The sequence below is a fragment of the Marmota flaviventris genome, chromosome 14, assembly GCF_047511675.1.
Source record: "Marmota flaviventris isolate mMarFla1 chromosome 14, mMarFla1.hap1, whole genome shotgun sequence".
NCBI classification, from domain to species: domain Eukaryota; kingdom Metazoa; phylum Chordata; class Mammalia; order Rodentia; family Sciuridae; genus Marmota; species Marmota flaviventris.
This window is the reverse complement of record NC_092511.1, coordinates 70,880,588-70,892,891: the sequence shown is the minus strand read 5'-3', so window position 1 is coordinate 70,892,891 and position 12,304 is coordinate 70,880,588. Positions and strand designations below refer to the sequence as shown.

The following is a 12,304-nucleotide window of genomic DNA, read 5'->3' as shown; positions in this document are numbered from 1 at the left end:
GATGGAAAAATATACCCTGTTCATGGATAGACAGAACTAACATCATCAAAATGGCGATATTACCAAAAGTTCTCTATAGGTTTAATGCAATGCCAATCAAAACCCCAAAGGAATTTCTTGTAGAAATAGATAAAGCAATCATGAAATTCATATGGAAAAATAAAAGACCCAGAATAGCAAAAGCAATTCTAAGCAGGAAGTGTGAATCAGGTGGTATAGCGATATTGGATTTAAAACTATATTACAGAGCAATAGTAACAAAAACAGCATGGTACTGGTACCAAAACAGGCGGGTGGACCAATGGTACAGAATAGAGGACACAGAGACTAATCCACAAAGCTACAACTATCTTATATTTGATAAAGGAGCTAAAAGCATGCAATGGAGGAAGGATAGCATCTTCAACAAATGGTGTTGGGAAAACTGGAAATCCATATGCAACAAAATGAAACTGAATCCCCTCCTCTCACCATGCACAAAAGTTAACTCAAAGTGGATCAAGGAGCTAGATATCAAATCAGAGACTCTACGTCTGATAGAAGAAAAAGTTGGCTACGATCTACATACGGTGGGGTCGGGCTCCAAATTCCTTAATAGGACACCCATAGCACAAAAGTTAATAACAAGAATCAACAAATGGGACTTACTTAAACTGAAAAGTTTTTTTCTCAGCAAGAGAAACAATAAGAGAGGTAAATAGGGAGCCTACATCCTGGGAACAAATTTTTACTCCTCACACTTCAGATAGAGCCCTAATATCCAGAGTATACAAAGAACTCAAAAAATTAAACAATAAGAAAACAAATAACCCAATCAACAAATGGGCCAAAGACCTGAACAGACACTTCTCAGAGGAGGACATACAATCAATCAACAAGTACATGAAAAAATGCTCACCATCTCTAGCAGTCAGAGAAATGCAAATCAAAACCACCCTAAGATACCATCTCACTCCAGTAAGATTGGCAGCCATTATGAAGTCAAACAACAAGTGCTGGAGAGGATGTGGGGAAAAGGGTACTCTTGTACATTGCTGGTGGGACTGCAAACTGGTGCGGCCAATTTGGAAAGCAGTATGGAGATTCCTGGGAAAGCTGGGAATGGAACCACCATTTGACCCAGCTATTGCCCTTCTCGGACTATTCCCTGAAGACCTTAAAAGAGTGTGCTACAGGGATACTGCCACATTGATGTTCATAGCAGCACAATTCACAATTGCTAGACTGTGGAACCAACTCAGATGCCCTTCAATAGATGAATGGATAAAAAAAAATGTGGCATTTATACACAATGGAATATTATACAGCACTAAAAAATGACAAAATCATGGAATTTGCAGGGAAATGGATGGCACTTGAGAAGATTATGCTTAGTTAAGCTAGCCAATCCTTAAATAACAAATACCAAATGTCTTCTTTGATATAATGAGAGCATCTAAGAACAAAGCAGGGAGGAAGAGCAAGAAAAAAAGATTAACATTAAACAGATCCATGAGGTGGGAGGGAAAGGGAGAGAAAAGGGAAATTGCATGGTAATGGAGGGAGACCCGCATGGTTATACAAAATTACATATAAGATGTTGTGAGGGGAATGGGAAAATAAACAAGGAGAGAAATGAATTACAGTAGATGGGGTAGAGAGAGAAGATGGGAGGGGAGGGGAGGGGAGATAGTACAGGATAGGAAAGGTAGCAGAATACAACAGTTACTAATAGGGCATTATGTAAAAATGTGGATGTGTAACCGACGTGATTCTGCAATCTGTATTTGGGGTAAAATTGGGAGTTCAAAACCCACTTGAATCAAATGTATGAAATATGATATGTCAAGAGCTTTGTAATGTTTTGAACAACCAATAAAAAAAAAAAGAACTCTGAAATTGTGAGCCCCCAAATAAACTTTTCCTCTGATAATTGTTCTTATCATGTCTTTTGGTCACAACAATGAAAAATGTGTCTAAAAAACAACATGAATATTTTCTTATTTAGAAAGACATAATTTGATTAAATAATTTAATTAAATTATTTAAACTTCATCTGAATTAACTTTTATACTTTACATACTTCAGGCATATTAGACTTATATTTTTAAGAATATTTCCTAAACTCCCATATAATTTTGTTGTTTCTAATTGGAATGTCCTATATTGTGCTGTTTAAAAGGTAAACTGAGGCAAAAAAATTAAAGAGTTTATTTAAGCAAATAAGGGTAATGAATTAGGCTACTCCAAACTAGAAGTGGTTTATAACCTCCAATGATGGAATGCAAAGGAAAACTTTTGTCAAAGTAAATAATTGTTTTGTTACTCTACAGTCGCTTTATTGGATTTATTACATTGGAAAGTCCCTGCTTAAATGATTACAGTCTAATTGGCTATTTATGATTGATTGAGCTGAAGTTCTGTTTTTCTTTACTACAGTGATGTGTTGCATAATGACAGTCAAGAAAGGGCTGAGTGTCCATCAGTGGTCCCTTAAGATTGTTAAATGAAAACTTCTGAACACCTAGTGATGTTGTAGATAGAAAGATATTATACAGAGAAAAAAAAATTAACAATTTTTATAATTCTTGTAAATTTAAATATATTAAACCTCCCAATCAAAAGACAATGGTTGTTAGAATAAATTTTATAAAGAAAGAGGATGTAACTATTTTTTGCTAAAAGAGATTCAGTTCAGGTCTAAAAATATGCATGAATTGAAATTTAAAGTACCAAAAATATATATTCCATGCAATTGGTAACTCAAAGAGAGTAGGTATAGCTTTTTTCTAATATTTAAAAGTAGACTTTAAGTTAAAAACTATATAAGAAAAAAAGAAGGTCATTAGATAATGATGAAAGAGGCAAATCAAGGACATGATTATCATAAACATATGTACCAAACATCAGAACTCCTAAGTCAATGAAGAATTGACACAATTAAAGGAAGAAATAGATAGCTCTATAATAATAGTAAGAGGCTTCATATCAGAGACCTCATATCTACATTTAATATGGAATGAACAACAATACAGAAATTCCAGATGGAATTAGAGGACTTGGACAATGCTAAAGATTGACGGAACTTCACAGACACATAGGACACATTACACCACAATACTACATTAAACATTTTTTTCTGAGGTGGTTATAGAATATTCTCCAGAATAGATAATATGTGAGACCATAAAGTAAGCCTTAATATTTTAATTGAAATCATACAAAGTAGCTTCTCGGATGGTAATGGAATAAAACTGGAAATCAATTGCAGAAATATAGGGAAACCTACAAATATCCACTTAATCACTAAAAATCTTTAATACTTAACAAGTCAAAGAAGAAATCACAAGGGAAATTGCAAAATATTTTAAGACAAATAAAAAACAGGAAACCAAACTTTTGTAATATAGCAAAAAAAAAAAGAGATAAAATTATAGTTGCAAGTATTTATACTAAAAAAGAAGAAAAATCACAACCAACACCTATTTTTATATTGGAAGAGACTAGGAAAAGGAAAAAGAAAAACTAACTCAATGTTAGAGGAAGAAGGAAATAATAAATATAGGAGCAGAGATAAATGAAATGAGTCAATAGAAAAATAATACAAAATATCAATCAAACAAAGTTTCTTTTTCAAAAAAAAATGGCAAAGCATTATCAAGACCAAGAAAAATACTGTGGACTCAAATAATTAAATTGAAGTGAAAGAGGGCATATTATAGTAGATTGCTATCAATGTATTATTATTATTATAACCAATATTATTATATATTATTATTATTAAAGAGCTAGTTCTTTTCTTTTTTTTCTTTTTTAAATTTATTTCTTACATTCATGACAATAATGGATTGCATTAAATTCATCATCAGTGTATTATCATTGAAGAAATAAGCAAGTATGGAAGATACATTTCTGCTTTTTTCACACTCCAAAGAATCTAATCGTGAGCCAACCTCATATATTTTTTCCCAGCTTGTACATATTGAAGTTTGTTATATATTATTCCCCAATACCTGAAAAGGATACATTCCAAGATGTTTTACAGATACTCAAAGCCATGGATTGTTCCAAAACCTATAGATATTATGTTTTTTTCCCTATACATACTTATGGAAACGATTAATTTATAAATAGTCATAGTAAGAGAATAATAGCAAGAACTATTAATAAAATTGAGTAACATCCTAGTTTGATAAAAGTTGGTTAAAATGCATGATATGTCTATTTCTAGAAATTTCCATTCAACAAAATCGGATCATAATTGATAATGGCAAACAAACTGTGTAATGTGAAATCTCAGATAATATGGACTACTGTAATATGCTTATTTTTTATTGTTTAAATTTAATGACAAATTATTTTCTGACAGGCTTCACTGTGGGCTCAAAGTTATAAAGATGAATGAGATTTGAGATATTTTCCAATGAAAATTATTTCTAGAATCTAGAATGTTGAAACAGACTAATCATTATTGACTAATACATCCCTCTAACTTCTCAGAGAGTCCAGCAATGAACTGGCCAGTCTGCAACTGATAACATCCCTGAAATGCAAAATCCCTAAGACAGTCCACCTTTACAATCTGTATGCAATGTGCTTAACTATGTGAATAGAGGCCTTGCAATTTAAACTTCTAAAATAATATTTGGATAATCCTGATAATTTACAATTTCCTGCTAAATTGGTGTAATAACCTGGGAATGAGGGACATTCTCCTGGATCATACTACTCAGGGAAGAATGAGGGTCCTTCAGCATTTTGCTGATTCTCTGTTAGTGCATTTACCTGCAATTCTGCTTAAGTTTTGCACTGCTGTGGCACTTGTACGCCTCAGTGTATGTGCTGTGTGTTTTAATTCTGCACATCAAATATCATTTTTTAAACAATTACCCATTCACACATATTTCTGAACCTATTACCTAGGTTATATAATATTTGATTTATGTATTAATTTATACTGAGTGACTAATTCACTTCTTCTATCCTGGCCTTTCAAGGTTAGCAGGTCTATCATTCTGCATCACCAGAAAAGGGAGGGATATCAATAAAGAAGACTTTATTTCGAATAAAAAAAATCACAGTTCTCTTCATCTGAGTATCATTCTAAAGACTGTCTTTGTTTTATAAACACACAATTTCTTTGAAGTAATGCAAGTAGAATAGAAACATTCCACATTCTGCTAACATTACATAAAAATGTCATTAGCAGATGATCTCATCATAAATATGCAATTCTAACTTTGTTATTCTAAAAGCTAAAATGAATGAAGTATTTGTGCAAAATGCCTATTCTGGGTTTGTGTATAAAAGAAGGTATCCCAAATTTCTGAATAAATTATTCTCGTTATAAAATGTGCTGTACAACATATTCAATAGAATGAAAACATTTTTAAACAAAACTGAAATAGCAATATCCTGCCAGATATGATTTAATGTGCTATAAAATCCTGAAAAATCAGAGATCATACCAAATATGACAACTGACCTTTAGTTATAATACCAAAAATGTGATTCTATAAAGATATCATGTTCATTTTCTCTACTGAGGCTATTTGGGAAGAAGTTGTTTTGAATATTCACTAGGAAAGAGACCCAACTTTATGCTATACATCTGATACCCAAACACATGCATTAGTTTCTATGCTTCAGACATTTATCAGCATTATCTACTGTATAGAGAAATTATAGAGAAATAAGATCAAAGTTTCTTAAAAATATAAACTTTATCACCAACTTTCTGATAGCCAACATTTTCCCTTTAAAATAAAAATTTTTGAAGTGTCTTTCACTTAAAAAAGATGTTAATTATGCCAAAACTCAGTGTAGCTTTGAATCTCATGAATGGTCCCCCCTTCTGTAACATGAGGAACAATATTTGTGGCACATTTTCCTCCATGTCCAAAATTCCCTTGAGGTAAGCAAAACACTGTTGTACCATCAGCCTGGCACATAGATAGAGCATGCCCAAAGTTGAACATGAAATCTCTCTCCATACTGAAAAAGAAAAAAAAAATCTGCTTTTTTCTACTTCTTATTTCATCTCGTCACTATCTAATAATGTAAATCCCAGACTCTCATTTTACTACAGGTGTTCAACTAACTCCATGACATCTCCTCTCTCTGTTTTATCATCCTTCTCATCCTTTTTGCTGATTCTTGGCAAGACCCCAGAATCTATGATGAGTTCTATTACAAAATCACTTGTCTGTATCTTTCTCTGAACTAGTTCCCATCTTAACTGTCAAAATAAATCTGATCAAGTTAATCCTTTTAGAGATAACTCAAAGTCTTTCCTTTGTATATGGTACCCCAAATCACTGTTGTAGTGCCATCACCTAGAGTGTGCCTCGCACAAACAAAACCAAACTTTACACACACACACATCAACAACAAGAAAAATTGAAACAGAAAAATAAAATTATTTGGATTCCAAAACTTTTGTTTAGGTATGTATGATTGAAGCCCGTATAGACTTCATTTCATCCTTATTAATTCATCTATTCATTCCTACAATATGAATTGGTTGAGTAATATGGAAGACTAGAATATCGGAGTGTTGAGCTGAACACAAATATCCAGCCAAGAGAGTTCTCTGTCCTCCCTGTTTTCTTAGACAAGCCATCAATTTACAAAAATAGGTATCCTGTCCTACACTCTCTAACAGAGAGAACAGAAGTTGACCACTGATGGTAGTTTTAGGCCCTCATCAGCCTTGAGACGATACCAGAGGAACTGATATCAAGCAGCTAATCAGTTAACATTTATCTGTTATTTGTTTGTCTTCCCCCAAAATTGCTACCTGCTGACACTCAAATTTCTTTTCCTTTGTCTTGTCACTTCTCTAAAAACGTACTGGTATTTGTTGAAGGTTCAATAAGAGCTAGAATTCAAAGCCACCTTTTTTTGAGATTTACTCTTTCTCTGGGCTTCTCCCTGTAGATATAAAATATACATGTTAATGAATATCTGCTTTCCTCTTATAAATGTTTTTGAAATGAATGGTCCATTCCAATTGTAAATTTATAGGAGTTATAACTTTTCCCCTATATTACCTACATGATCCCAGGCACGTGCAAAGTATTGTGGACTAATAGCTGACATGTGGACAAGAAAGTTAAAGGAAGCAAACATCCAGTATTTCCAATATTTATTCTGGAAAATAGGTTCTATGAGCAATAAAAAGCACAATGAGTTTGAAATGATAAATTATTGATTTATTTATTTACATTGCATAAATTTAAGGTAAGCAACTTATTTTTTGAGATGATATACACATAATGAAATGATTACCGTAGGCAAATAATTTAACATACTCATTTCCTTACATAGTTTCATTTTTTTCCCTGTGTGAAGTTAATTTTTTAGTCATCAACCAACAGTGTTTCCTATCTGTAAGAATTTTCAGATTATAGTATTCAGCTTTAACTGGATTCAATTGTACCTATTTTAATTATAGCACTTCCCTTTGCTCACCCCAATTTTTAATTAGCCAATCAAGGATAGCTGGTACCCCTAAGTTTTTCAATCAGGGCGAAGGGCAATGCAGTTATTAGGGCAGCTATTAAGGCAATGGGCAGACTTCCTGCCCAGACACTCTTGCTATCCAGGTTCTGTAGCATCCCCTTCTGTCAAAAGTAAATGCCTTGCCCACCTACTTTCGAGCATGTGTTTGATTTCTTGTGACACCTCATTATTTCTAACACTCTCCTTCCTTTTTTAGCCATCTCTATATATTTGGACTTCATATGGTCTTATTTTATCTGAAATTCTTTAATAAATATTGTTTGCACTAGTAGTCATTGATGTTTCAGAGGAGAGATATTGCTGGTTACTGTTTTCTGAATATGTCTGCATTAGTTTTTCTGAATATTGTAACAAAGGACCACAAACTTGTTAGCTTAAGTAACAGAAACTCATTTTCTCACAGATCTGAAGGCTATATGTCTGAGACCAAAGGGATGGATTCTTTCTCCAAATTCATGGAGGGTGGATCTGTTACAGGCTTCTCCCCTAGTTTCTAAAAGTTAAATGCATTTTTATTAATTTTATTAAATTTACCTCTAGTAATTTCATTGTTATTATTATAGAAAATGCAATTTTTTTTCAAATACCTTGTACCTGCATAATTTCAGGCTTCCTGTGGTATTTTTCCTGTTTGTGCTAGTGTCCAAATCTCACTTTTTCCCAGGACCCATTCTTGTTGAGTCAGAGTCAATTCTAATTATTTCAGTTTAATTTGATCATCTCTTAAGACTATTTATAAAGAATATCACAGTTATAGGTACTGGTTAAGACTACTTCAATATTTTTTGGTAGAAACATATTTAAACCTATAATAATATCTAAGTGATCTGCTGAAATAGTCAACAGATTCAGGGCCAGACCTTTCTTAAAAGTATGTTTCAGAGAAAGCATGGAGCATGTCTTAAACATAATAATTACTTAATAAATATTCTGATTGATTTTGATTCTGGAGGCAGCCATCACCTCACTGGAGGGGTCCTTTTTCCTTCCCAGGAGGGTATAAGCCACCAGAGAACTTAAGTCAGAAATAGTTACTGAAGAAAACAGAAGCAGAGTCAGAATTATAGTTTTGAAGCACAGCTCCTGATAGGTTTAGCCCACACAGGAGCTGGAGCTGGACAATTAGAAAATGGCTCCTGTGGTTTATTTAAGAGGGTACAACAAAGGCAGAGATAAGGTTTCAGGAGTGGCGTCTTGATGTCTTGCAGTCAGCAGGTTGATTGGTACCTTGGCAGGTCACACCCATCTCTGAGAAGCTTTGTGGCTGCAGCAGGTCACCTTATCTCCCGTCCTGTGTGGGGCCAGGCAGAGCTGCATAAGTCTCACATATGTGGGTGTTCTTGGCCAGAGGAAATTTCTGCTGGAAATTCCCAAACACCAGATTCTCCTATTCACTAGCTGCAATGCTGATTTTTGGTTCACATATAGCCCATGGATGGCTCTTGAAAATTATGCTTCAAATCTTCCTTTTCAAAGTCAATGTCCACCAAAATAAGATTTACCAAACACTAATGTTTTGCCAGATTCTAATAGAGCTTTTATGGAGAAGTAAATATATATATCCTTTAAGGTCAGAGGGTATTTGGAAATAGGATTGTAATCCAAGGAGTTAACATGTTACATGGTTATTTCTCTTTTGTGAGATTTCAAAGACTTTAACATGTCATATAATGTGGATCTGCCAATGAAGATGAGTTATGTGATATTTCCCAAACATATGTGCCATTTTCCCCATATACAGAACATTTGTTAATGTTTTGGTAAAACACCATTTGAGAAATCTGCTTTCCATTCTTTGGAGTTGGCTCAGAGATCACTGAAGAAATTGATTGAACATATTTTCTCAGTTCCCAGCTTATGTGTTAAATAATATCTAGCCCATTTCTAATAGATATATATTTTGTGTTTTCATATTATTCTACACCTTCTTAATAAACCAAAAAAATAATTATGTATTTTGTGGACGTAGTATCAAAATCTTCTTGAGCATGAAATTTTAGAAAAAGGTACAGAGAGCTAAAGTCTATTTTCAAAAATCTATTTTAAAAACTAAAAAAAATATAGAGATAATATTAAAACTTGGATAATCCATACCTCTTTCTTTTTGAAATATTTAATACTTACTTGGCCATGACTTATTTGTATGAGAGCTCTCAGATTTGCTCACATTTAACAATAATCATAGAGAAACCTAAAAAGGGGAACCAGCAGATGATGGGTACCTAAACTCTCAGGAATAAGAGAAAAAAAGAGAAATATGAAAGACAAAAGGTCTGCACAGAAGAAATTAATTTAAATACTATTTAAGTTAGATCTCATGAGAATTCACATATACAGGAATACCAAGCATGAACTCCCCTCCCCAGCATTGTGAATCCCTACGTGGTTTTCAAAACACACATCAAAATGGCACTAAAGTCTTTCTCCCCCTGAATTCTCTGGGAATATAGGTCTCATTTCTTTTGTCCTGAAGAAGTGGACTTGTACTCAGAGTCAAATTCTTAAAGTCTGAATGCATCTAGTTGACAGAGTAAGAAAACAAATTGACTCGTATTCCTTCCAGGAAGTTTACCAGACTGAATTGGTTGGGGGAAAAATTAGTTTGTGGGTCTTTTTTTTTTTCTTTTTCTCCACACCAACCTGCTTTCACTTTATTCTCCTGTTTATACATTCTCCTGCTTCCAGATTTGAAAGCAGAACATGATGTGAGCCCAGCAGTCCAGCTCAGAGTTGTGCACCTTATTTTCTCTGTTTCACTTTCTCCTCCAGCCTCACCACCCGTCAGGCCCCTTGCCTATGTATTGGGGTAAAAGAGCAGAGAGAGAACTGAGATAAGGATCCCCATCCCTGGTAACCAACTGTTAAGAGCAGCCCTGGATAGAACGGATGAATTTCCAATGAGGGATAAGAGCCTCTTTCCAAGGCACATGGAGCCATCTCAATGTGACCACTGGTTAGTTCAGATTTGAGTAGTGTGCTGGCTTGGAGCTGTGAGTTTCAGTGCTTCCAACTGACTGAGGAGGAGAGGAATGAGAGGGCGTTGCTGCAGGTCCACAGTCATCATGGAGGCCAGCAGCTGTCGAAGTGCTGAAGAATGTCTGGGGCTTTGTGGGATGCTGAGTTGGTTCTGCACAGCAAGGGCCACACTGTCGCCTTTCTGAAATGCCATGTCATAAGGGCCTTCCCAAACATCATGGCATAAAGCACACAACCTAGGGACTGAAGGGTCAGAGCTTGCCCGGAACCCTCCACTTGGATACATATTTGATTCATGGAACCCAAGTCCATTAAAACTGGCTTCCTCTCATCTCCAAGCAAGATATTGGTGGGCTTCAGGTCCCTGTGTGCATAACCTTTGTTATGAATGGCCTCAAGGCCTCTGCAGATACCCAACAACAGCCAAGGATTTGATCCTCCAGTCAGGAAATTGCCTTTGTCTTTCAGCCTTTCTATTTCATTCCACAGCGTAACTCTCTTGAAGAAAGGTAGCAGCACCCAGGCCTCATGCTTAGCACCACACTCTCTCAGACAGTAAGCCAAGAGGCAAAGAATGTTGGCATGGTGAAAGAGGCTATGCATGTCGGCTTCCCACTGAGCCTCCTCCCAGTCCTGCTGCTCCTGCTCCTGACATAGGATTTGCTTCAGGGAGTAGAAGTGTCTGTCATGTAACCCCTCCACTAGCCACATAGCTGAACCCACTCTCCCCCAGTTTCTGGATGAAGAGGTAAGCTTATTGTCAATGATGACAGTTCCACAAGAGCAGACACACAGGGGTCCCATAATGTTTCAGTCATCCTTTTTAAGGACAGACTTTGGCTGCAGAAAGGTTCATCCAGAGTGGACTCTTCTAGGTGATGCCCTGGGGGCCCAGCAGATCTTGCTGGAAAGAAATTGAAGGCAGGGAAGATGGCCGCTGCGTACAGGGGTTGCTGAAGTGCTGAGCGTGGTGCTCAGAACAGCGGCTTTAATCGAGATTTTGCACAGTCTGTTAGAGCTCCCTTCACGGTTAATCTGTAGTGGACCACTTTGCCAAGCAGCAGGAAGAACAAAGAAATCGAAAAAGAGACGCTTAGCTCCCGGACGCTTGGCTGCTCAGAGCCGCGGGCGCTTTGCTCCCATCTGCTTCCTCTTTCGCTTCGCTCCGGGCAGAGAAGGTGAATGTGTAATCAGCAGTGGATTGTAAGTACCCTAGGCAAAGAAAGCTCAGTGCGCCCCGCCTTTTTTTCTTTTTTTTTTTTTCTGAATATTTTTTATACAGGGAGAGTTTGTGGATTGGGATTGTTGGCGGGGCTGTGGTTTCTGTGCCGAAAATCCACTCTGCGGGAGCCGCCATTTGCTTTCTGCTAGCTGTCTTGATGGCTCTGTATACATTGTCCGGCAGCCGCACCTAGAGGTTGGAGCTGGGCTGCATGCCGAGCCCTGTCCTCCGAAGGCTGGACTGCAGCCTCGAGCGCCTTGGTGGCCTGTTCGCCGCTGCACCTTCGGGCAGAGCCTGCTCTGGGGTCATTCTGCACCCCCCTGCCGGGGACCCGTGCTCCGGAGGAGGGGGACGGAGAGCCGCGGCAGCAGCCGCTTGGGCCCCAGGGGCCGGGCACAGGGCTGAAGAGATGCGGAGGCCAGGGCGGCTCTGCTACGGTCGCAGAAGAGCACAGCGCCCGTGAGCGTGGCCCAGAGACGGAGGCGACGGCGGCAGGGTTTCATTTCTAGAAATCTGGACTGGAAACAGAAGCAGCAGTTTGTATAATCCCAAGAACTTGCTTATGCCAGGAAGCTGTAAGGGCAACATGAATATCATTGAGGA

General features: G+C 36.8%; 1 pseudogene; it reads right to left on the bottom strand.

Annotated features, from left to right (window-relative positions):
- Window positions 1-10,462: 10,462 nt before the first annotated feature.
- LOC114082262 (serine/threonine-protein kinase 16 pseudogene) lies at window positions 10,463-11,283 on the bottom strand (annotated as a pseudogene).
- Between the last annotated feature and the right edge of the window lie 1,021 nt (window positions 11,284-12,304).